Source organism: Ranitomeya imitator, chromosome 1 (genome assembly GCF_032444005.1).
Source record: "Ranitomeya imitator isolate aRanImi1 chromosome 1, aRanImi1.pri, whole genome shotgun sequence".
Lineage (NCBI taxonomy): Eukaryota > Metazoa > Chordata > Amphibia > Anura > Dendrobatidae > Ranitomeya > Ranitomeya imitator.
Window position 1 is genome coordinate 594309723 of NC_091282.1, and position 26622 is coordinate 594336344.

Genomic DNA, 26622 nt, shown 5'->3' on the forward strand with positions numbered 1-26622 from the left:
TCCGTCTGGTAAAGAAGTAGGGTTTTCTCTGTAAATATGTATCCCAGATAGGACATATTTGATCTCATTAGAATGCTCACGTTAATCCGAGATGAATGATAGGTTTGTTAGGACTATGACATGTTTTGTAGCGGAGTTATCGAAATTAGATATAGATTAGAATAAAATTAGTTAACTGAAGAGGTAGGAGGGACGAGGTGATCCAACCCCTTTCTGGGATGTTACAGGCTTGGCTATAACTGTCTGCACACATCCCCAGCTTCCTTCTTGTCCTTTTTTTCCCTGGAAGAGCTGAGCACATCCCATGAACTGGGACGTATGGAAAACCGCACTAGCCTGGGTGCCTGCCATGCTTTGAACATGTGAGTGTTACTTTTTCTCATTTAATCCCTGTTTATTTCATAATTACCCTTGTACATATTTGCAATTGTCTCATTTGTAACATCTTTATAAAATATTTTTGATAAAGCACTGCCTAATTTTTTATGGGATATGCTATTATATGTTAGTTCATTCTCCATGCTCTAAAAAACCGTACCCTAAGTCTCTTGAAGGGAAATACGCTACTGTTGTGTTGGGTTAGCTTCGGACCCGTTTAATCGAAGCTGGTGGCAGCGAGAGTGTGCTGACTTTTGGGTTATGCTGAAGCGACTGCGGCGTTGATAATTATTGTTCCTGCCTGAGTGGGAGTAGTTTATCGCGTCGCTGCAGCGTGCCCAATAGCCAGTACATAGCAGGCAGCTTTTCTGGCGACTAATTACCCAGGGTGCAGTACCTAATCTGACCTGAGAGTAAGGGGGGTGCCAGAGAGCTGCAAGTGTTAAGTGGAACTGTAAGCGGGATATACATAAATCCCTGCAGTTTGTGGTATATTGAAAGCAGTGGGATTCCTAGAATAAGCCCCTGCTGTAAACTGAGAGGTCAATAGCCTTGTGTGTGTTTTCTCATCACATTGTTAGCAGTGGAGGGATAACTAAGATAAGCCCCCCTGCACATGTGATAGCCGTCTGTTGGCCTAAAGTCACCCCGACCCGTGACATAGGGGTGACGGTCACGGTGTGAATCGTGACGAATTGGTGGCAGCGGTCAGGGGAATCCTGACAAATTGGTGGCAAGGCGGTGGGATATCTTAGAGCATTAGTGATTTGGTTTGAGTAATCATTCCTCTCACTAAAAACTTGCAGAAAGTTCTTGCGAGAACTCTGCGCAAATAAGTTTGGAGAACGAACTCAGTGTTTTATTAGTCTTGAGACAATTGCGTACTGGTAATTATCCCCTCCCTTTCTCTTCGTTTTTCTATCCTATCTTTTATTTGGCAACCATGGCTGCGAAAGGGGAAGCCTGGTACAACCAGCAGAAGAAGGACATTCTTGCTGGGATATGCATGTACCACGGCCTGAACCCCCAGGACAAGTCCAAGGCTCAAATGGTCGCTGACCTGGTGCAATTTGAAGCCAACCAAGCCAGGTCACAGAGCCCAGAGGCCGCAGAAGCCAGCACCAGCGAACATGGTGCTGCAGCAGAGGTCCAACCACTGAATGCTGGCCCTGTTAGCGATCCTGGCGAATTGGACCCCCACCTGCAGGCGACCCTGAAAGAATTCCCCACTGACGACCATGAGGGACGTCGGCAGCTGATTCAGCAATACCGGCAGGAGGCCCAGCGAGCTGAGAGAGAGGCCCGAGCCAAGCGGCAAGCCGAGCGAGAGGCTCAGGCCCAGCGAGCTGAGCGGCAAGCGGAGCGGGAGTACCAGCTGCAGTTAGCCCAACTGCAAATGCAAGGGTCGTCCCAGACCAACCGTGAGCCCAGCAGCACTCAGATACCTAAGCCCCGGCCCGATCACTTTCCTGTTATGGAGAAGGACGGAGACTTGGACACTTTTCTGCGGGCCTTTGAGAAAGCCTGTAGACAGTACCGGCTGCCTACAGATGAATGGGCCCGATACCTGACACCACGGCTGAGAGGTAAAGCTCTGGAGGCGTTTGCTGCCCTCCCTCAAGAACAAGATGGTGACTATGAGGCCATCAAACAGGCTCTGATAGCCAAGTACCAGCTTACACCCGAGGTGTACCTTAGAAAGTTCCAGACCCTCCAACGTGGCCCACACGACAGTTACAGTGATGTGGTGCATGGACTGGGGACCCACTTTGACCAGTGGACCAAAGGACTGTCAGTGACCACCTTTGCACAGCTGCGAGACCAGATGATCAAAGACCAGTTCTTTCATCTTTGCCCAGCTGAGGTGCGGCAGTTCGTGATGGACAGAGAACCCAAAGACGTGACGAAAGCAGGGCAGATTGCCGATGCCTATGAGGCCAACCGTAGATCGGAAGTGCGGAAGCCAGTCACCACCAGCTGGAGAGGGGGTAAGCCTGCAACCAACGCCAGTACCCCTGCCAGCCAACACACCAGAGGTCCTGGTCCTGTGGCCAACAACACCAGACCTACCACCGAACCTCGCCAGTGTTACTACTGCAAGCGGCCTGGGCATATCAGTACCTTCTGTCCAGACAGGCCGAAGAACCCCCCAGCCAAGGCCCCAGGGCCTAATGCAGCAGTTCTTTTGGTGGGTGGTGTGGTTGGGAGGGTGTGTGACAACGTACAGCACGTCACTGTGGGAGGCCATGTTGCTACAGGCCTCAAGGACACCGGGGCTGAATGAACCCTCATCTGACCCGAACTGGCGGCCCCTGAAGAAATCATACCGGGGAAAACCCTAACTGTCACTGGGATTGGGGGCATCAGCTGTCCCTTACCAATGGCCCGGGTTTATATTGATTGGGGTGCTGGGAGCGGGGTGAAGGAAGTGGGGCTGTCTGATAATTTGCCCACTGATGTTTTGTTGGGGACTGATTTGGGGAGGATGGTTGCATACTACGTCCTGACAGACCACAACAAAGATGGCTGCGGCTTTTCATGGCCTGGCAGACAATTCCTGCACCGTGATTGGGTCTTTAAAGTCCGCCAAAACTGGTGGGTGGAGCCTGCAGTTACCGCTGAATAATCACGGAAATGCTCGCTGCTCGCCAAGTACGCAGAGCATAGTGATACTCGGGCGAGTTACGAGTAGTGGCGAGCACGTTCGCTCATCACTAATGTTGTGCCCTGCCTACCTAGCGCTGCAATATCAAGACTCACGAATTAGCCCTAAAAAGGACTTTTGGTTTCTCCAGAGTTGTGGATTTAAGAGTTGCAGACCTACACTAACTCTAAAAACCACGATTCTGACCCTATCTCGGCACCAGCTCTCCCTACTCTCGCTGAATCAGAAATAGAATGCGGTGACCAGGGCGGCTCCAGGTCTCTTAGGCCGCATTCACACTATCAGTATTTGGTCAGTATTTTACCTCAGTATTTTTAAGCAAAAACCAGGAGTGGAACAATCAGAGGAAAAGTATAATAGAAACATATGCACCACTTCTGTATTTATCACCCACTCCTGGTTTTGGCTTACAAATACTGAGGTAAAATACTGACCAAATACTGAAGGTGTGAACGTGGCCTTATATTCGGTATGATGCTGTACGGCCAAGCCAATCACTGCACGACCACAACAAAGATGGCTGCAGCATTTCATGGCCGGGCAGACAATCCCTGCATGGTGATTGTGTCTCTAAAGTCTGCCAAAAAACTCTGGGTGGAGACACCAGTTACCGCTGATTAATCCCGGAAATGCTCAGTGGTCGCAGAGTACACAGAGCATAGTGATACTCGGGTGAGTAACGAGTAGTGGAGAGCACGTTCGCCCATCACTAGTAGTTATTGTCCATTACCCTATTGTACTTTTCAACTGAAAGAAAACATCAACAAAAATCAATTAGCAACATTGCTTTCACGCAGATGAGTGTCTCTTTACTTTCTCTTCCAGGGCAGGTCCTGGTATGCACAGCTTCCTGACTGGAGAGTCCTTTAGTGTGTCACAACTGGTGACTCTGCTGAAAACAGTCCATCATCAGGGGTCTGTGTAGCCTGGATTTGCGTTCCACTTTCAGTGGCTACACAGGTGTGAATATGCTGACCTGGGCACCTTTTTACATGCGGGGCATAGTATCCCCTTTCTCCCTGGTGCCGGGTAAAGGTTACCTTGTCACCGGGGTACAGATCACGGTCAGGGTGTCGCCTTAAGAGATGTGACTCAACATCTCTGCAGTTCACAAATAGTTCCTTATGTCCTCCTTGCTCTTTAATAAATCCCCGTCCTCTGTCCAGGTTGAAAGTAACAACAGTTCCTGTTCTTATTGGTCCTCTGTTGGATGGGTTACAGTTAGTGTTGAGCAATACCTTCCGATATTCGGAAATATCGGTATCAGATTGGATCGGCCGATATTGAAAAAATATCGTATATCGCCGATACCGATACCAATGCAAGTCAATGGGACAAAAATATCGGAATTAAAATAAACCCTTTCTTTCATTATAGGTTAACTAGCTATTGAACCCGTTTTACGCCCGGGTGGCGAGCATTTATATTGGTATATGGTCTCCATCCTGGTATGTGCTGCTCCATCCTGCGTCCCCATCCTGTCATGTGCTGCTCCATCCTGCGTCCCCATCCTGTCATGTGCTGCTCCATCCTGCGTCCCCATCCTGTCATGTGCTGCTCCATCCTGCGTCCCCATCCTGTCATGCACTGCTCCATCCTGCGTCCCCATCCTGTCATGTGCTGCTCCATCCTGCGTCCCCATCCTGTCATGCGCTGCTCCATCCTGCGTCCCCATCCTGTCATGTGCTGCTCCATCCTGCGTCCCCATCCTGTCATGTGCTGCACCCATCCTGCGTCCCCATCCTGTCATGCGCTGCTCCCATCCTGCGTCCCCATCCTGTCATGCGCTGCTCCCATCCTGCGTCCCCATCCTGTGATGCGCTGCTCCCATCCTGTGATGCGCTGCTCCCATCCCGCGTCCCCATCCTGTCATGTGCTGCTCCATCCTGCGTCCCCATCCTGTCATGTGCTGCTCCCATCCTGCGTCCCCATCCTGTCATGGGCTGCTCCATCCTGCGTCCCCATCCTGTCATGCGCTGCTCCATCCTGCGTCCCCATCCTGTCATGTGCTGCTCCATCCTGCGTCCCCATCCTGTCATGTGCTGCACCCATCCTGCGTCCCCATCCTGTCATGCGCTGCTCCCATCCTGCGTCCCCATCCTGTCATGCGCTGCTCCCATCCTGCGTCCCCATCCTGTGATGCGCTGCTCCCATCCTGTGATGCGCTGCTCCCATCCTGCGTCCCCATCCTGTCATGTGCTGCTCCATCCTGCGTCCCCATCCTGTCATGTGCTGCTCCATCCTGCGTCCCCATCCTGTCATGCGCTGCTCCATCCTGCGTCCCCATCCTGTCATGCGCTGCTCCCATCCTGCGTCCCCATCCTGTGATGCGCTGCTCCCATCCTGTGATGCGCTGCTCCCATCCCGCGTCCCCATCCTGTCATGTGCTGCTCCATCCTGCGTCCCCATCCTGTCATGTGCTGCTCCCATCCTGCATCCCCATCCTGTCATGGGCTGCTCCATCCTGCGTCCCCATCCTGTCATGCGCTGCTCCATCCTGCGTCCCCATCCTGTCATGTGCTGCTCCATCCTGCGTCCCCATCCTGTCATGTGCTGCACCCATCCTGCGTCCCCATCCTGTCATGCGCTGCTCCCATCCTGCGTCCCCATCCTGTCATGCGCTGCTCCCATCCTGCGTCCCCATCCTGTGATGCGCTGCTCCCATCCTGTGATGCGCTGCTCCCATCCTGCGTCCCCATCCTGTCATGTGCTGCTCCATCCTGCGTCCCCATCCTGTCATGTGCTGCTCCATCCTGCGTCCCCATCCTGTCATGCGCTGCTCCATCCTGCGCCTCCATTCTGTCATGTGCTGCTCCCATCCTGCGTCCCCATCCTGTCATGCGCTGCTCCATCCTGCGTCCCCATCCTGTCATGCGCTGCTCCCATCCTGCGTCCCCATCCTGTCATGTGCGGCTCCATCCTGCGTCCCCATCCTGTCATGTGCTGCTCCATCCTGCGTCCCCATCCTGTTATGTGCTGCTCCCATCCTGCGTCCCCATCCTTATGTGCTGCTCCATCCTGCGTCCCCATCCTTATGTGCTGCTCCATCCTGCGTCCCCATCCTTATGTGCTGCTCCATCCTGCGTTCCCATCCTTATGTGCTGCTCCATCCTGCGTCCCCATCCTTATGTGCTGCTCCATCCTGCGTCCCCATCCTTATGTGCTGCTCCATCCTGCGTCCCCATCCTTATGTGCTGCTCCATCCTGCGTCCCCATCCTTATGTGCTGCTCCATCCTGCGTCCCCATCCTTATGTGCTGCTGCATCCTGCGTCCCCATCCTTATGTGCTGCTCCATCCTGCGTCCCCATACTGCCTCTGACCCGCTTGGCGCCGAGTACTGGGGGGCCTGAGCAGGCGGGGACACCGGCGTGCTGTGGGGGTCAGGTGCCGGTATCGCCGCCAGCTCAGGCCCCCCAGCACTTACTATATTCACCTGTCCTGCGTTCCATCGCTGAGCGCCGCCATCTTCCCGGTCTCCTGGCTGTGACTGTTCAGTCAGAGGGCGGCGCCGGCGCGCATTAAGCGCGTCATCGCGCCCTCTGAACTGAAGGTCACAGGCCGAAGACCGGGAAGATGGCGGCGCTCAGCGATGGAACGCAGGACAGGTGAATATGGCCGATACTCACCCTCCTGGCGGTCCCTGCTTCTCTGTTGGAGATCGCGGTGTGCGTTCAGTGTGAACGCATACCGCGATCTCCCGGGAGCGTCACTCTGTGAGGCCCAGACTGCGCCGGCGCTTGCGCCTGCGCAGTCTATAAAGGCTTCGGACAGAGTGACGCTCCCAGCGTTATATTATAGATTCTACATGAAGGAAAACAACTAGGAATAATGTAGGACGTATTGGGGAGGTGGAGGAGACATTAAATGCATAGAGGTTTAGCCCAATCAAATGGAATAGCAGGAATTACATTTTTTTTTAAGACGTTCTGAGTTACAAAGATATTGACTATGTTAAGATTTTTTTTATTTTGTCAGATATTTATGATTCACTAATTCCATGCTCTTTACCTTCATTTTTACTTCTCCCACTTTTTTCTTCATCATCCTTAGCAGCAGCATCTTTTTCATCAAGTTCTTCTTCACCTTATTCATCTTCTTCACTTTCTTCCTATTATTCTTTTTTTTTACATTCTTCATATTCTTTTTATTCAACTATTGTTCTTCATATTCTACTTCTTCATATTCTTTTTCTTCATCATATTCTTATTTGTGACAGGCAATTCATGTAGTTGTTATATATAAAAGTTTGAAGATTACAGCTTCCGTTCTGCCTGTCACAAAAGAGTTACAACAGGATTTGTCCGCGTTCAGTTTGGCCTGCAGCAGCAGGCTTTTTCCAGGAGCACCACGAGGAGGAACGGACTCACCCCCATACACTGCTTAGTCTTCTTCTGCTTATAATATAGATAATATCTTTTGCTCTGATTTTTAGTCTTATGCTTAATGTTCTTCTGCTCTTAGTGCTGCAGCCTCTTGTTCTTTTGCTTCTCGGTCTTCAGGGTCGTCGTCTCCGGGGTCGTCGTCTTCTTCGGGGTGGTCTTCAGGGTCGTCGTCTCCGGGGTCGTCGTCTCCGGGGTTTGTCATCTTCTTCGGGGTTGTCTTCAGGGTCGTCGTCTTTAGGGTCTTGATCTTGGAATTGTAGCAGAAGGTACAAGAAAGCTGAGGAACTGCCGAGAACCAGCTGACGGTACTGGAACCCGGATGGCTACCCGAAGGTCCAAGAGCCAGTGGAACTACCGAGGACCAGCTGGCGATACTGAAACCTGGTTACAAAGCAGGAGGTACCAATGCCAGCAAGCACTACCAAGGACCACCTGACATTGGTGGAATTCGGATACCCAGAAGGAGGCACCTAAGCCAAAGGCTCTGCCCAGAACCAGCTGATGGTACTGGAACCAGGATGGGGAGCAGAAGGTACAAGAGCCAAAGATACTGCCGAGAACCAGCTGACGGTACTGGAACCCGGATGGGTAGCCAATGTTACGATCCAATTGTGGATTTGTGGCAGATCTGGTTTGCTTCAGTTCTGGTCATCGGGGGTTAATGCAGTTTCTTCCCCCCGGTGGCCGCTGATGTTACTGCATTGTTCCTGGCTCAGCTGATGCTTGTGATGACCACTCCCTCCATCCTTTAAGAGGTCACCTGGTTCAACAGCTAACTGTCGGTGTTAGCTCATTCTTCAGTGACTAAGCCAGGAGTAGGATCTAGCTGGGAACTGCTGTTCTTCTGCTGAGTCCGTTCTATCTGGTGTTTCCCTCTGTTGTGCTGTTTCTTGCAGAAATAAGCTAAGTTTGGTTTTCCTTTTCTTTGTTTGTTTTCCTGTTTGTTGTTATAGTTTTACACTGGTGCAGTCCACTCATGGGGGGGAGTGGGGGTCACTATAGGGTCTGCATAGGAGAGAGGGATACGCTGGCTGCTCGGGCCTCCCTACCTTCAAGGGTACCCCCGAGATAAGGGTTAGCCAGGGCCCCTATAGTGGCAGGGACAGGTGCGGGTTCCAAATACGCCATACTGCCCCTTTATCGCCGTACGCGGCGTGACATTAACACCGACCTGCACATTTTTTCTGGTGAGCTATGGCTCAGAAGCAGGCCTTTGCCCAACTGCTTCAGACCCTCACCGACGAGTTTAAGGTGCTGCGTGGTGAGGTGGTGCAGCAGCTGCAGCAGTTGGTGGGGTTTTGGGCTTCGGCCCAGGTAAATGCTCAACCTGAGCCCAAGTTGTCTCTTCCTGACAGGTTCTCTGGTGGGAGAAATACATTTTTGGTTTTTAAGGAGGCCTGTAAGTTATACTTCAGGCTCCGCCCTCGTTCATCAGGGAGTGAGGAACAACGGGTGGGAATCATCGTTTCCCTTCTTAAGGGTGATCCCCAATCCTGGGCCTTCTCGCTGCCGACCGGTTCTCCATCTCTACGGTCAGTGGACGAGTTTTTTGTGGCTTTGGCGCTGGTGTATGGTGACCCGGGTGGCGTCTCCTTGGCGGAATCCCGACTCCGTAAGATCAATCAGGGGGCTCGGCCGGCGGAGGAGTACTGTTCAGAGTTCAGGAGGTGGGCCACTGACACACAGTGGAATGACCCGACCCTTAGGAGTCATTTTGTGCAGGGTCTGTCCCCTAGGTTGCAAGATACTCTGGTACAGTACGCCGCTCCCAAGTCATTGGAGGCCGCCATGTCCCTTGCCATCCGGGTGGATAGACGTTTGAGGGAGAGGCATACACCAAATATGCCCCCGGTAGTCCTTGCTAGGGAGGAGGACACACCTGGCCAGGTGGACGAACCCATGCAGGTGGGAGGAGTAACTTCCCAAACGGGGTTGTCTGAGGTTCGCCGTGGTGTGGGGGCATGTTTTTACTGTGGGCAGACTGGTCATTTTATCAATGTCTGCCCAGCTCGCGCCAAGATACCTGTTCCATCTAAAAAGCCGCGTCCCTCTGGTTGTGTGGAAGGAAGCGACCAGGGAGTGTATATTTCCTCCATTTTCTCGTCTCAGTGTACCTTACCTGCTGAGGTGGTGGTAGGTGGGGTAACTGAGAATATTCCGGTGCTTGTGGACAGTGGAGCAGGAGTCAATTTGGTGGATGCTCATTTTGTCCAGAACCATGGCCTGATGAGTAGGTCGCTAGCTAGACCCCTAAGCGTTCAGGCCATTGACTCTGTCCCGCTCAGCCAGGGGAGCATTACCCAAGTCGTTGACAAGATACATCTGCGTATAGGGGCTTGTCATGAAGAGTTCCTGTCGTGCTACATCTTAGAGAAATTACCAACTCCCATTGTCTTAGGTCTCCCTTGGTTGAGTAAACACAACCCGGTCATAGACTGGCGGTCCAGAGAAGTAGTCAGCTGGGGTCAGTCGTGTAAGGACTGCTGTCCAGGAGCTACGATCTCTGCCGTCCTTCTACAACCTACCCCTTCTTCTCCTGTGGGGGCAGTAGAGGTGTTTGAAGGGAGTAGGGGCAAGACTCTACCCTCATTACATTCTAACCCGATATGTCAGAGACCACTTAGGAGGAGGGGTCGGAGGACAGTGGTGGTTCCCTCAGTGCATTGTGGGGGTGTGAGTTTGGTGACACAGGGAAACATCTCTGTTGTCGGTTCTATAAAGAGTTCACCATCTTGTGGCAGACCCATGTGTGAAAATAAACGTTCAGGTCCGGACCTGTGTGTGAATGAGTACGTATGGGTGTCCACTAAATGATGGAAGTGTGGAACTGGAGTCTGGAGTTCGAGGGTAATTGGGCCATACCGAGTGTCAGCCATTGTCGGTCCAAAGACTTACCAGTTGGAGTTACCCTCTGTAATGCCCATACACAATTCATTCCACAGGTCGGCGCTTTGGAGATTTGTGCCGTCTACATTGTCATCTCCAATGTGCTGTGTCCACCGTAAACCTAAGGGTCAGGTGACTGAGGAGGTGAACTCTGGTGAATCGAGACGTTCTCACAGTAGGTTGTTTGCTGGTGAGGTCCATTGTTGAGGGTCCAGAGGCCCCTCATTGAAAGGGGGTACTGTCACGATCCAATTGTGGATTTGTGGCAGATATGGTTTGCTTCAGTTCTGGTCATCGGGGGTTAATGCAGTTTCTTCCCCCCGGTGGCCGCTGATGTCACTGCATTGTTCCTGGCTCAGCTGATGTTTGTGATGACCACTCCCTCCATCCTTTAAGAGGTCACCTGGCTCATCAGCTGACTGTCGGTGTTAGCTCATTCTTCAGCGACCAAGCCAGGAGTAGGATCTAGCTGGGAACTGCTGTTCTTCTGCTTAGTCCGTTCTATCTGGTGTTTCCCTCTGTTGTGCTGTTTCTTGCAGAAATAAGCTAAGTTTGGTTTTCCTTTTCTTTGTTTGTTTTCCTGTTTGTTGTTATAGTTTTACACTGGTGCAGTCCACTCTTGGGGGGGAGTGTGTTGTGAATTCTGTGGTCAAGCTCCCTCCTGTGGTCATGAGTGGTACTTCGGCTGGTTCTGTCTATGAGCTTTCTCTGGTGGATGTGAGTGGGGCTGCGGCTTCTGAGTTTCCTTCCTCAGGTGACGAGGTTAAGTCGTTAGGTGCTGCTCTATTTAACTCCACCTAGTTCTTTGTTCCTGGCCTCCAGTCAATGTTCCAGTATTGGTCTTGCTTTCTCCTGGATCGTTCTTGTGGCCTGTCTGCCCTGCATAAGCTAAGTTTTGCTTGTGTTACTTTTGTTTGCTATATTTTCTGTCCAGCTTGCTATATTGGTTTTTCTTGCTTGCTGGAAGCTCTGAGACGCAGAGGGAGCACCTCCGTACCGTTAGTCGGTGCGGAGGGTCTTTTTGCCCCCTCTGCGTGGTTGTTTGTAGGTTTTTGTGCTGACCGCAAAGCTATCTTTCCTATCCTCGGTCTATTCAGTAAGTCGGGCCTCGCTTTGATAAAGTCTATTTCATCTCTGTGTTTGTATTTTCATCTTAACTCACAGTCATTATATGTGGGGGGCTGCCTTTTCCTTTGGGGAATTTCTCTGAGGCACGGTAGGCTTATTTTTCTATCTTCAGGGCTAGCTAGTTTCTCAGGCTGTGCCGAGTTGCATAGGGAGCGTTAGGCGCAATCCACGGCTACCTCTAGTGTGGTATGATAGGATTAGGGATTGCGGTCAGCAGAGTTCCCACGTCTCAGAGCTCGTCCTATGTTAGCAACTATCAGGTCACTTTGTGTGCTCTTAACCACTAGGTCCATTGTGGTTCTGAATCACTTGTTCATAACAGTACTGGAGGCCCAAAGTACTAATGCTTCTCAATAGAGGGAAAAGAGAAGTTCTGAGGCCATTTTTTTTTCTCTGTACTGTGTTTTGTCTTTCTTTTCCCCTAGACATTTGGGTGGTTCAGGACACAGGTGTAGTGATGGACATTAAAGATCTGTCTTCTTGTGTGGATCATCTCACTGCAAGAGTACAAAATATTCAAGACTTTGTGTTTCACAATTCTATGTTAGAGCCAAGAATTCCTATTCCTGATTTGTTTTCTGGAGATAGAGCTAAGTTTCTGAGTTTTAAGAATAATTGTAAACTGTTTCTGGCTTTGAAACCCCGCTCCTCTGGTGACCCAGTTCAACAAGTTAAGATCATTATTTCTTTATTACGTGGCGACCCTCAAGACTGGGCATTTTCCCTTGCGCCAGGAGATCCTGCATTATGCGATATTGATGCGTTTTTTCTGGCGCTCGGATTGCTGTATGATGAACCTAATTCAGTGGATCAGGCAGAGAAAAATTTGCTGGCTCTGTCTCAGGGTCAGGATGAGGTAGAGATATATTGTCAGAAGTTTAGGAAGTGGTCTGTGCTCACTCAATGGAATAAATGTGCGCTGGCAGCAATTTTCAGAAAAGGTCTCTCTGAAGCCCTTAAGGATGTCATGGTGGGATTTCCTATGCCTGCTGGTCTGAGTGAGTCTATGTCTTTGGCCATTCAGATCGGTCGACGCTTGCGTGAACGTAAAACTGTGCCCCATTTGGCGGTATTATCTGAGCATGGACCTGAGCCTATGCAGTGCGATAGGACTTTGACCAGAGCTGAAAGGCAAGAACACAGACGTCAGATTGGGCTGTGTTTTTACTGTGGTGATTCCACTCATGCTATCTCCGATTGTCCTAAACGCACTAAGCGGTTCGCTAGGTCTGCCACCATTGGTACGGTACAGTCGAAATTTCTTTTGTCCGTTACTTTGATCTGCTCTTTGTCATCCTATTCTGTCATGGCATTTGTGGATTCAGGCGCTGCCCTGAATTTGATGGATTTGGAGTATGCTAGGCGCTGTGGGTTTTCTTGGAGCCCTTGCAGTATCCTATTCCATTGAGAGGAATTGATGCTACGCCTTTGGCCAAGAATAAGCCTCAGTACTGGACCCAGCTGACCATGTGCATGGCTCCTGCGCATCAGGAGGATATTCGCTTTTTGGTGTTGCATAATCTGCATGATGTGGTCGTGTTGGGGTTGCCATGGCTACAAGTCCATAACCCAGTATTGGATTGGAAATCAATGTCTGTGTCCAGCTGGGGTTGTCAGGGGGTACATGGTGATGTTCCTTTTCTGTCTATTTCATCATCCACCCCTTCTGAGGTCCCAGAGTCCTTGTCGGATTACCGGGATGTATTTGATGAGCCCAAGTCCAGTGCCCTACCTCCGCATAGGGATTGTGATTGTGCTATCGATTTGATTCCTGGTAGTAAGTTTCCTAAAGGTCGACTGTTTAATTTGTCTGTGCCTGAGCACGCCGCTATGCGGAGTTACGTAAAGGAATCCTTGGAGAAGGGTCATATTCGCCCGTCGTCGTCGCCATTGGGAGCAGGGTTCTTTTTTGTGGCCAAGAAGGATGGTTCGCTGAGACCTTGTATTGATTACCGCCTTCTAAATAAAATCACGGTCAAATTTCAGTACCCCTTGCCGCTGCTGTCTGATTTGTTTGCTCGGATTAAGGGGGCTAGTTGGTTCACCAAGATAGATCTTCGTGGTGCGTATAATCTTGTGCGTATTAAACAGGGCGATGAATGGAAAACAGCATTTAATACACCCGAGGGCCATTTTGAATACCTGGTTATGCCATTCGGGCTTTCTAATGCTCCATCAGTGTTTCAGTCCTTTATGCATGACATCTTCCGAGAGTACCTGGATAAATTCCTGATTGTATACTTGGATGATATTTTGGTCTTCTCGGATGATTGGGAGTCTCACGTGAAGCAGGTCAGAATGGTGTTCCAGGTTCTGCGTGCGAATTCTTTGTTTGTGAAGGGGTCAAAGTGTCTCTTTGGTGTTCAGAAGGTTTCATTTTTGGGGTTCATTTTTTCCCCTTCTACTATCGAGATGGACCCTGTTAAAGTTCAGGCCATTTATGATTGGACTCAGCCGTCATCTCTGAAGAGTCTGCAAAAGTTCCTGGGCTTTGCTAATTTTTATCGTCGCTTCATCAATAATTTTTCTAGTATTGCTAAACCGTTGACTGAGTTAACCAAGAAGGGTGCTGATGTGGTCAATTGGTCTTCTGCTGCTGTGGAAGCTTTTCAAGAGTTGAAGCGTCGTTTTTCTTCTGCCCCTGTGTTGTGCCAACCAGATGTTTCGCTCCCGTTCCAGGTCGAGGTTGATGCTTCTGAGATTGGAGCAGGGGCTGTTTTGTCGCAAAGAAGTTCTGATGGCTCGGTGATGAAACCATGCGTCTTCTTTTCCAGGAAGTTTTCGCCTGCTGAGCGTAATTATGATGTTGGCAATCGAGAGTTGCTGGCCATGAAGTGGGCATTCAAGGAGTGGCGTCATTGGCTTGAAGGAGCTAAGCATCGCGTGGTGGTCTTGACTGATCACAAGAACTTGACTTATCTCGAGTCTGCCAAACGGTTGAATCCTAGACAGGCTCGTTGGTCTTTGTTTTTCTCCCGTTTTGACTTTGTGGTTTCGTACCTTCCGGGCTCTAAAAATGTGAAGGCGGATGCCCTGTCTAGGAGTTTTGTGCCCGACTCTCCGGGTTTGTCTGAGCCGGCGGGTATTCTCAAAGAGGGGGTAATTTTGTCTGCCATCTCCCCTGATTTGCGGCAGGTGCTGCAAAAATTTCAGGCTAATAGACCTGACCGTTGCCCAGCGGAGAAACTGTTTGTCCCTGATAAATGGACGAGTAGAGTTATCTCTGAGGTTCATTGTTCGGTGTTGGCTTGTCATCCTGGAATCTTTGGTACCAGAGATTTGGTGGCTAGATCCTTTTGGTGGCCATCTCTGTCGCGGGATGTGCGTTCGTTTGTGCAGTCCTGTGGGATTTGTGCTCGGGCTAAGCCCTGCTGTTCTCGTGCCAGTGGGTTGCTTTTGCCCTTGCCAGTCCCGAAGAGGCCCTGGACACATATCTCTATGGATTTTATTTCGGATCTCCCCGTCTCTCAAAAAATGTCGGTCATTTGGGTTGTTTGTGATCGCTTCTCTGAGATGGTCCATTTGGTACCCTTGTCTAAATTGCCTTCCTCCTCTGATTTGGTGCCATTGTTCTTCCAGCATGTGGTTCGTTTACATGGCATTCCGGAGAACATCGTTTCTGACAGAGGTTCCCAGTTTGTTTCGAGGTTTTGGCGAGCCTTTTGTGCTAGGATGGGCATTGATTTGTCTTTTTCCTCGGCTTTCCATCCTCAGACAAATGGCCAGACTGAACGAACCAATCAGACCTTGGAAACATATCTGAGATGTTTTGTTTCTGCCGATCAGGATCATTGGGTGTCCTTTTTGCCTTTGGCTGAGTTCGCCCTTAATAATCGGGCCAGCTCGGCTACTTTGGTTTCGCCGTTTTTCTGCAATTCTGGTTTCCATCCTCGTTTCTCTTCAGGGCAGGTTGAGCCTTCTGACTGTCCTGGTGAGGATACTGTGGTGGATAGGTTGCAGCAGATTTGGACTCATGTGGTGGACAATTTGACATTGTCTCAGGAGAAGGCTTAACGTTTCACTAACCGCAGGCGCTGTGTGGGTCCCCGACTTCGTGTTGGGGATTTGGTTTGGTTGTCATCTCGTTATATTCCTATGAAAGTTTCCTCTCCTAAGTTTAAGCCTCGTTTTATTGGTCCGTATAGGATTTCTGAGGTTCTTAATCCTGTGTCTTTTCGTTTGACCCTTCCAGTTTCTTTTTCCATCCATAACGTATTCCATAGGTCATTGTTGCGGAGATACGTGGCACCTGTGGTTCCATCCGTTGATCCTCCTGCCCCGGTTTTGGTTGAGGGGGAGTTGGAGTATATAGTGGAGAAGATTTTGGATTCTCGTATTTCGAGACGGAAACTCCAGTACCTGGTTAAGTGGAAGGGTTATGGTCAGGAAGATAATTCCTGGGTCTTTGCCTCTGGTGAGGGTTCGGTGACCCCTCCTCAAGGGGGGGGTACTGTTGTGAATTCTGTGGTCAAGCTCCCTCCTGTGGTCATGAGTGGTACTTCGGCTGGTTCTGTCTATGAGCTTTCTCTGGTGGATGTGAGTGGGGCTGCGGCTTCTGAGTTTCCTTCCTCAGGTGACGAGGTTAAGTCGTTAGGTGCTGCTCTATTTAACTCCACCTAGTTCTTTGTTCCTGGCCTCCAGTCAATGTTCCAGTATTGGTCTTGCTTTCTCCTGGATCGTTCTTGTGGCCTGTCTGCCCTGCATAAGCTAAGTTTTGCTTGTGTTACTTTTGTTTGCTATATTTTCTGTCCAGCTTGCTATATTGGTTTTTCTTGCTTGCTGGAAGCTCTGAGACGCAGAGGGAGCACCTCCGTACCGTTAGTCGGTGCGGAGGGTCTTTTTGCCCCCTCTGCGTGGTTGTTTGTAGGTTTTTGTGCTGACCGCAAAGCTATCTTTCCTATCCTTGGTCTATTCAGTAAGTCGGGCCTCGCTTTGATAAAGTTTATTTCATCTCTGTGTTTGTATTTTCATCTTAACTCACAGTCATTATATGTGGGGGGCTGCCTTTTCCTTTGGGGAATTTCTCTGAGGCAAGGTAGGCTTATTTTTCTATCTTCAGGGCTAGCTAGTTTCTCAGGCTGTGCCGAGTTGCATAGGGAGCGTTAGGCGCAATCCACGGCTACCTCTAGTGTGGTTTGATAGGATTAGGGATTGCGGTCAGCAGAGTTCCCACGTCTCAGAGCTCGTCCTATGTTAGTAACTATCAGGTCACTTTGTGTGCTCTTAACCACTAGGTCCATTGTGGTTCTGAATCACCTGTTCATAACAGGAGTGGGGGTCACTATAGGGTCTGCATAGGAGACAGGGATACGCTGGTGGCTCGGGCCTCCCTACCTTCAAGGGTACCCCCGAGATAAGGGTTAGCCAGGGCCCCTATAGTGGCAGGGACAGGTGCGGGTTCCAAATACGCCATCCTGCCCCTTTATCGCCATACGCGGCGTGACAGCCGAAGATGCAAGAGCCAATGGAACAACCGAGGAAACAATTGCTAGGCCGCGAGCCGGCCATAGTTACCGAAAACCCACAGACCTTGACACTACCCGGAAACAGGTGGCGTGCTGGAACCAGGCTGGGCTGGTGGGAGTACCCGTGCCAAAGACACTTCTGAGCAGCAACTGGCCGTGTTGGAGCCCTGAATTACATGACAAACAGAGTGTAGGCTGAGTCCTAATTGGAGCAAGTTGAAAGAGAACCTTTAACGCCCCCAGGCGTTTGCAACTAGAAGAGCCACCTTGTGCAGCAGTAATGCTGCACAAGGAAAAGGTGGCTCTTTTAATTATGCTCCTATGCTCCTTGCACACGCTGAACAAAACAATTATAAATTGTGGCCCCTCATACCGTGAAACCATCCCGGAGGCAGGACTTTCCTTCTTAATGAGACGCAGCACAGCTGTCATTCATACCCCCTTGGCGCTGGGCGCAGCCTCCTAAGCGTTGTTTATATCTGTCCCGGAGCCTGTGCTGTTATGTTATCCCATGGCCATGCGCAGCTAGCGCTGCCCGTCTTCTGACATCATTTGATGACAGGCTGACTGCACCTGTGCGGTCGTGCTGACCGAAATCCCGCCCCCCCGCAGTGTGAATAAATCAGAAAACACTGCGGGGCCGGGATTCAAGGGCATGCGCAGTGCATATCATCGCCTCTCACTCATCACCTTCCGCCTTCTTCAGACTGTGCAGCGTCAGCTGATCCCTAATCACATGCCACGGCCGTGATACCACACAGTCTGAAGAAGGTGGAAGGAGATGAGTGAGAGGCGAAGATATTCACTGCGCATGCCCATGAATCCCAGCCATGCAGTGTCTTCTGATTTATTCACACTGCGGGGCTGGGATGCATGGCCTTGCGCAGTGCATAACTTCGCCTCTCACTCATCTCCTTCCAACTTCTTCAGACTGTGCAGCGTCAGCTGATCCCTAATAACATGCCACGGCCGTGACGCCGCACAGTCTGAAGAAGGCAGAAGGAGATGAGTGAGAGGCAAAGATGTGCACTGTGCATCCCCATGAATCCCAGCCCCGCAGTGTGCATAAATCAGAAGACACTGCAAAGCGGGTTCCCGGGCAGCGCGACCGCAGAGGCACAGTCAGCCTGACATCAAATGATGTCAGAAGACGGGCAGCGCTAACTGCACATGGCCAAGGGATAACTTAACTGTGCAGGCTCCGAGACAGAAACAAACAACGCTCAGGAGGCTGGGCCCGGCACCAAGGGGGTATGAATGACAGCTGTGCTGTGTCTCATTAAGGAAAGTCCCACCTCCGGGACAGTTTGAAGGGATGAGGGGACACATTTTCTAAGTGTTTAGTTCAGCATGTGCAAGGAGAATAACTAAAAGAGCTACCTTGTCCAAATGCAGCATTAGTGCTGCACAAGGTGGCTCTTTCGGTTACAAACGCCTGGGGGGGGACAGGTTCCCTTTAATTTCTGTTGTAGTGTCAGCGTGGAGGTAGCAGGACACATTGCTGGATACACAGCAGGGGAGCAGGTGACGTTACTGAACCCCAATAACATGGCAGCAAGTGTTGACTGTGCGGACAGCACTTCCGGGCAGCAACTAGTGGTGTTGGAGCCCAGGGTCAATGCTAGAAGCAGAGTGTAGGCCGAGTGTTATGATCCGGTGACCTTGGAGCCGCATGAAACTTTCTCTGGAGTAGGTGGTAACTGTACTGACCGCAAATCCTGAACTAACATTGCAACTAGAAGTAGCCGTGGGGTGTGCCTAACAAACCCTAGACACCTCGACACAGCCGGAGGACTAAATACCCCTATAGATGGAAATAGGAATTCTACCTTGCCTCAGAGCAGAACCCCAAAGGATAAGCAGCCCCCCACGAATATTGACTGTAAGTAGGAGAGGAAAGACACACGCAGGCAGAAAACAGGATTTAGCAAAAGACGCCACTCTAGCTAAATAGGAAAGGATAGGACAGAATACTAAGCGGTCAGTATTAAAACCCTTCACAAAAATATCCACAGCAGATAATACAAAAAATTCCACCATCTAACTAAAGACGTGGAACGTATATCTGCAACTCCTGAGAATCCAACTAGACTGAGAAAATACTGACACAATCTAAGCTGGACAAGAAAAAACAAATGAATAGCACTGAATTATCAAGCACACAACAAAACCAGACACTTATCTTTGCTGATTTGGCAGCAAGGCAGGAGGAACCAGACAGAGGTCCAACATCTCTCAAAAACCATGGACAACTGGCAAGGACTAATGGATCCTGCACACCTAAATACCCCAGTCAGAACTGCAATCAGCAGATACACCTGACCAGGACTGCAACCCAGGGACAACTGCATTACCACCTACAACCACCGGAGGGAGCCCAAAAGCAGAATTCACAACAACCGAGGCCTAATTGGAGCTAGTTTAATATCTGATGTAGTCTTAGTGTGGAGGGAGCAGGAGAACTTGCTGCACACACAGCAGGGGAACAACTGGCATTACTGAACCCCAATAACAGAGGAGCAACTGTTGACTGTGCGGACAGCACTTCCGGGCAGCAACTGGCGGTGTTGGAGCCCAGGGTCAATGCAAAAAACTGGCAGGAGAACTTGCCGCACACACAGCTGGAGAACAGCTGGCGTTACTGAACCCCAATAACACAGGAGCAACTGTTGACTGTGCAGACAGCACTTCCAAGTAACAACTGGCGGTGTCTGAGCCCAGGGTCAATGCAAGAAATTGGCAGGAGAACTTGCTGCACACACAGCAGGGGAACAGCTGTCCCCCCATGCTACGCCCCCACTACTCAGTTTTTATTCTGTGCCCACTCACTTTTCTCCCCCATACTGTCTCCTCACACTATTCCCCTCCCTCCTCATACTGTCTCCTCTCACATTTCCCTGTTCACTATACTGTCTCCTCATATATTTCCCCCTCACTTTCTATACTGCCGGCTCTCCTGACTCCCCATACTGTGCCTGCACACATCCCATCACCCTCACTCCCCGTACTCTGTCCACATACATTTTTCACATCACTACTCATACTGTGCCCACATACATTCCCCTGGTTGCTCCTCATACTGTCTGCACCCATCCCCCATACTGTTTCCTCAGATATGCCCCCCATTCTCCTGTACGGTTTCCTTATACTATATATGCCTATTATTTTCCTCTACCCCACCCCATCATTGCTCTCTTCACCACCTCCATCTTTACCTTCTCCACCACCACTATCATCGCTTTCTCCCCCACCACCCCATAATTTCCCATTCCACCACCTCCATCATTTCCTCCTTTGCCTTTTCCACCATATCCATCATTTTCTCTTCCCCCACCATCCCATCATTTTATGAAGAGGTAAGCTATAGACTGGACCACGGTGAGTCATTGGACGTGGTATATCTCGATTTTTCCAAAGCGTTTGATACCGTGCCGCACAAGAGGTTGGTACACAAAATGAGAATGCTTGGTCTGGGGGAAAATGTGTGTAAATGGGTTAGTAACTGGCTTAGTGATAGAAAGCAGAGGGTGGTTATAAATGGTATAGTCTCTAACTGGGTCGCTGTGACCAGTGGGGTACCGCAGGGGTCAGTATTGGGACCTGTTCTCTTCAACATATTCATTAATGATCTGGTAGAAGGTTTACACAGTAAAATATCGATATTTGCAGATGATACAAAACTATGTAAAGCAGTTAATACAAGAGAAGATAGTATTCTGCTACAGATGGATCTGGATAAGTTGGAAACTTGGGCTGAAAGGTGGCAGATGAGGTTTAACAATGATAAATGTAAGGTTATACACATGGGAAGAGGGAATCAATATCACCATTACACACTGAATGGGAAACCACTGGGTAAATCTGACAGGGAGAAGGACTTGGGGATCCTAGTTAATGATAAACTTACCTGGAGCAGCCAGTGCCAGGCAGCAGCTGCCAAGGCAAACAGGATCATGGGGTGCATTAAAAGAGGTCTGGATACACATGATGAGAGCATTATACTGCCTCTGTACAAATCCCTAGTTAGACCGCACATGGAGTACTGTGTCCAGTTTTGGGCACCGGTGCTCAGGAAGGATATAATGGAACTAGAGAGAGTACAAAGGAGGGCAACAAAATGAATAAAGGGGATGGGAGAACTACAATACCCAGATAGATTAGCGAAATTAGGATTATTTAGTCTAGAAAAAAGACGACTGAGGGGCGATCTAATAACCATGTATAAGTATATAAGGGGACAATACAAATATCTCGCTGAGGATCTGTTTATACCAAGGAAGGTGACGGGCACAAGGGGGCATTCTTTGCGTCTGGAGGAGAGAAGGTTTTTCCACCAACATAGAAGAGGATTCTTTACTGTTAGGGCAGTGAGAATCTGGAATTGCTTGCCTGAGGAGGTGGTGATGGCGAACTCAGTCGAGGGGTTCAAGAGAGGCCTGGATGTCTTCCTGGAGCAGAACAATATTGTATCATACAATTATTAGGTTCTGTAGAAGGACGTAGATCTGGGTATTTATTATGATGGAATATAGGCTGAACTGGATGGACAAATGTCTTTTTTCGGCCTTACTAACTATGTTACTATGTTACTATGTTACTATCATCATTGTACTTTCCGCCGCCATCACCATACTTGCTCATTCCACCACCTCCATCATTTTCTCCCCCTCCAATATCATCAGTGTGCTTTCCACCCCCACCATCCTTGTCCATTTTACCACCTCCATCATTTCTTCCCTCCTTCATTATTGCCCTTTCCACCACCTACATGATTTCCTCCTCCCCACCATCATTGCATTCTCCCCCCACCACCATCATTGCCCATTCCAATTTCCACCTCCATCATTGCCTCCCCCCACCCCCATCATTGCCCATTCCACCCCATCCATCATTTCCTCCTCCCCCTCCTTCCAAAGTATTGCACTCTCCCTGTCAGCCCCATCATTGCCCTCGCCTCTCCTCCCCATACACACACACACAAAACCATTTACGTCTCTGCACATTCACCCGCAGCGCTACGCATGCACGCACAAACACACACACATATTGCGTACAGTATAATGGCTACACGCAGCTGAGCTCCGTACACCTTGCACACACGGCTCCACTCCATACACCTCGTACACACGTGGCTCCACTCCATACACCTTGTACACACGCGGCTCTGCTCCATACACCTCGTACACACACGACTCTGCTCCGTACACCTCCTACGCACACGGCTCTGCTCCGTACACCTCGTACACACACGGCTCTGCTCCGTACACCTCGTCCACACGCGGCTCTGCTCCGTACACCTCGTACACACGCGGCTCTGCTCCGTACACCTCGTACACACGCGGTTCTGCTCCGTACACCTCGTACACACGTGGCTCTGCTCCATACACCTTATAGACACACACGACTCCGCTCCATACACCTTGCACACACGGCTCCGCTCTGTACACCTCGTACACACATGGCTCCACTCTGTACACCTCGCACACACGGCTCCGCTCTGTACACCTCGCACACACTTGGCTCCGCTCCATGCATCTTGCACACACCCAGCTTTGCTCCATACACCTCATAGATACACATGACTCTGTTCCATACACCTTACACACACGACTCCACTCCGTACACCTCGTACACACCCAGCTCTGCTCCGTATACCTCATACACACATGGCTTCGCTCCGTACACCTTGCAAACACCCAGTTCCGCTCCGTACACCTCATACACACACAGCTCCGCTCCGTACACCTTGCATACACCTCATACACACAAGGCTCCTCTCCATACACTTTGCACACACCCAGTTCCGCTCCGTACACCTCATACACACACGGCTCCACTCCGTACACCTTGCATACACCTCATACACACAAGGCTCCGCTCCATACACCTTGCACACACCCAGCTCCACTCCATACACCTCATAGACACACATGACTCTGCTCCATACACCTTGCACACACGGCTCCACTCTACACCTCGTACACACCCAGCTCTGCTCCGTACACTTCATACACACACGGCTCCGCTCTGTACACCTCGTACGCACACGGCTCTGCTCTGTACACCTCGTACAGACACGGCTCTGCTCTGTACACCTTGCACACACCCAGTTCCGCTCCCTACACCTCATACACACACAGCTCCGCTCCATACACCTTGCACACACTGAGTTCTGCTCCGTACACCTTGTACACATACGGCTCAGTTCCATGCACCTTGCACACACCCAGCTCCGCTCCATACACTTCATAGACACACATGACTCCGCTCCATACACCTTGCACACACGGCTCCACTCTGTACACCTCGTACACACGTGGCTCCACTCCATACACCTTGTACACACGCGGCTCTGCTCCGTACACCTCGTACACACGCGACTCTGCTCCGTACACCTCCTACGCACGCGGCTCTGCTCCGTACACCTCGAACACACACGGCTCTGCTCCGTACACCTCGTCCACACGCGGCTCTGCTCCGTACACCTCGTACACACGCGGCTCTGCTCCGTACACCTCGTACACACGCGGTTCTGCTCCGTACACCTCGTACACACGTGGCTCTGCTCCATACACCTTATAGACACACACGACTCCGCTCCATACACCTTGCACACATGGCTCCACTCCGTACACCTCGTACACACCCAGCTCAGCTCCGTACACCTCACACACACGGCTCCGCTCTGTACACCTCGTATTCACATGGCTCCACTCTGTACACCTCGCAAACACGGCTCCGCTCTGTACACCTCGCACACACTTGGCTCCGCTCCATGCATCTTGCACACACCCAGCTTTGCTCCATACACCTCATAGATACACATGACTCTGTTCCATACACCTTACACACACGACTCCACTCCGTACACCTCGTACACACCCAGCTCTGCTCCGTATACCTCATACACACATGGCTTCGCTCCGTACACCTTGCAAACACCCAGTTCCGCTCCGTACACCTCATACACACACAGCTCCGCTCCGTACACCTTGCATACACCTCATACACACAAGGCTCCTCTCCATACACTTTGCACACACCCAGTTCCGCTCCGTACACCTCATACACACACGGCTCCACTCCGTACACCTTGCATACACCTCATGCACACAAGGCTCCGCTCCATACACCTTGCACACACCCAGCTCCACTCCATACACCTCATAGACACACACGACTCTGCTCCATACACCTTGCACACACGGCTCCACTCTACACCTCGTACACACCCAGCTCTGCTCCGTACACTTCATACACACACGGCTCCGCTCTGTACACCTCGTACGCACACGGCTCTGCTCTGTACACCTCGTACAGACACGGCTCTGCTCTGTACACCTTGCACACACCCAGTTCCGCTCCCTACACCTCATACACACACAGCTCCGCTCCATACACCTTGCACACACTGAGTTCTGCTCCGTACACCTTGTACACATACGGCTCAGCTCCATGCACCTTGCACACACCCAGCTCCGCTCCATACACTTCATAGACACACATGACTCCGCTCCATACACCTTGCACACACGGCTCCACTCTGTACACCTCCTACACACCCAGCTCCGCTCCGTACACCTCATACACACACGGCTCCGCTCCGTACACCTCATACACACGGCTCCGCTCCATACACCTCGCACACACCCAGTTCCACTCCGTACACCTTGTACACACACGGCTCCACTCCATACACCTTGCACACACCCAGTTCCGCTCTGTACACCTCGCACACACACGGCTCCACTCCGTACACACCCAGCTCCACTCTATACACCTTGCACACATGGCTTCTGCTCTGTACACCTCATACACACACGGCTCTGCTACATCCACACAAACTACTCCAGACCCCACACAAAAGCTTACCCTCGTCCAGCACCATGACAAGCAGCAGAGTCCTGCACTACATGGAGGCCCTTGGTCATGTGACTCCTGACTCCACCCCTCCTGTGACCTCATCACAGGTCCTGTGCGCACAGAGCAGCGACAGCAACAGCTGTGATGTGCGGCTCTCTGCGGTGGAAGGGCTCTGCTGTGGGGTAGTTACGCCGCTTGGATTCGATGCGCAGCACTTTCTCTGAGCCGGCTGTGAATTTGTCAATCTCAGTGTGGGGGCGACAGAATGCCGCTGACGAGGAGCCTCCTTGGACCGCCGCATCATCAGGCGGCCCGCTGGCACCCCTCCTGTCGGCTGCGCCTGGGGCGCATGCCCTGGCTGCCCCCCCTGGATATGCCACTGGGTCAATGCAAGAAGCAGAGTGTAGGCCGAGGCCTAATTGGAGCAAGTTTAATATCTGATATCGTCTTAGTGTGGAGGGAGCAGGAGAACTTGCCGCACACACAGCAGGCGGACAGCTGATGTTATTGAACCCCAATAACACGGCAGCAAGTGTTGACTGTGCGGACAGCACTTGCGGGCAGCAACTGGCGGTGTTGGAGCCCAGGGTCAATGCAAAAAGCTGGCAGGAGAACTTGCGGCATACACAGCAGGGGAACAGCTGGTGTTACTGAACCCCAATAAGAGAGGAGCAACTGTTGACTGTGCGGACAGCACTTCCGGGCAGCAACTGGAGGTGTTGGAGCCCAGGGTCAATGCAATTCCAAATCAGACTGGACATGGCCATCATTCATACCCCCTTGTTGCCGGTCGCCGCCTCCTCAGCGTTGTTTGAATCTGTCCTGGAGCCTGCTCTGTTATGTTAAACCTTGGGCATGGGCAGTTAGCGTTGCCCGCCTTCTGACATCATTTGTTGTCAGGCTAACTAACGAGTGTTTTTCTCTGTGCAGACAGCACTTCCGAGCAGCAACTGGCAGTGTTGAAGCCCAGGGTCAATGCTAGTAGCAGAGTGTAGGCCGAGGCCTAATTGGAGCAATTTGAAAGGGAACCTTTAACCCCCCCAGGCATTAGTAACTGAAAGAGCCACCTTGTGCTGCAGTAATGCTGCACACGGAAAAGGAGGCCCTTTTAGTTATGCTCCTTGCACACGCTGAACTAAACACTTATTAAATGTGTCCCCTCATACCGTGAAACCATCCCGGAGGTGGGACTTCGTAATGAGACGCAGCACAGCCGGCATTCATACCCCCTTGGTGCCGAGCGCCGCCTCTTGAGCATTGTTTGAATCTGTCCCGGAGCCTGCGCAATCATGTTAAACCTTGGGCATGCACAGTTAGCGATGCCCGTCTTCTGACATCATTTGGTGTCAGGCTGACTGCGCCTGTGCGGCCGCGCTGCCTGAGATCACAACCCACAGTGTCTTCTGATTTATTCACATTGCGGGTCTGGGATTCATGGGCATGCACAGTGCATATCTTCGCCTATCACTCATCTCCTTCTCCTTTCTTCAGACTAAGCGGCGTCACTGCCGTGGCATGTGATTAGGGATCAGCTGACGGCGCACAGTCTGAAGAAGGCGGAGGGAGATGAGTGACAGGCAAAGATATGCACAGTGAATGGCCATGAATCCCAGCCCCGCAGTATGAATAAATCAGAAGACACTGCGGGGCGGTATCTCAGGCAGCGCGACGCACAGGAGCAGTCAGCCTGACATCAAATGATGTCAGAAGACGGGCAGCGCTAACTGCGCATGCCCAAGGTTTAACATAACAGCACAGGTTCCGAGACAGATTCGAACAACGCTGAGGGGGCGGCCAGCGCCAAGGGGGTATGAATGCCGGCTGTGCTGCGTTTCTTTACGAAGGAAAGTCCCA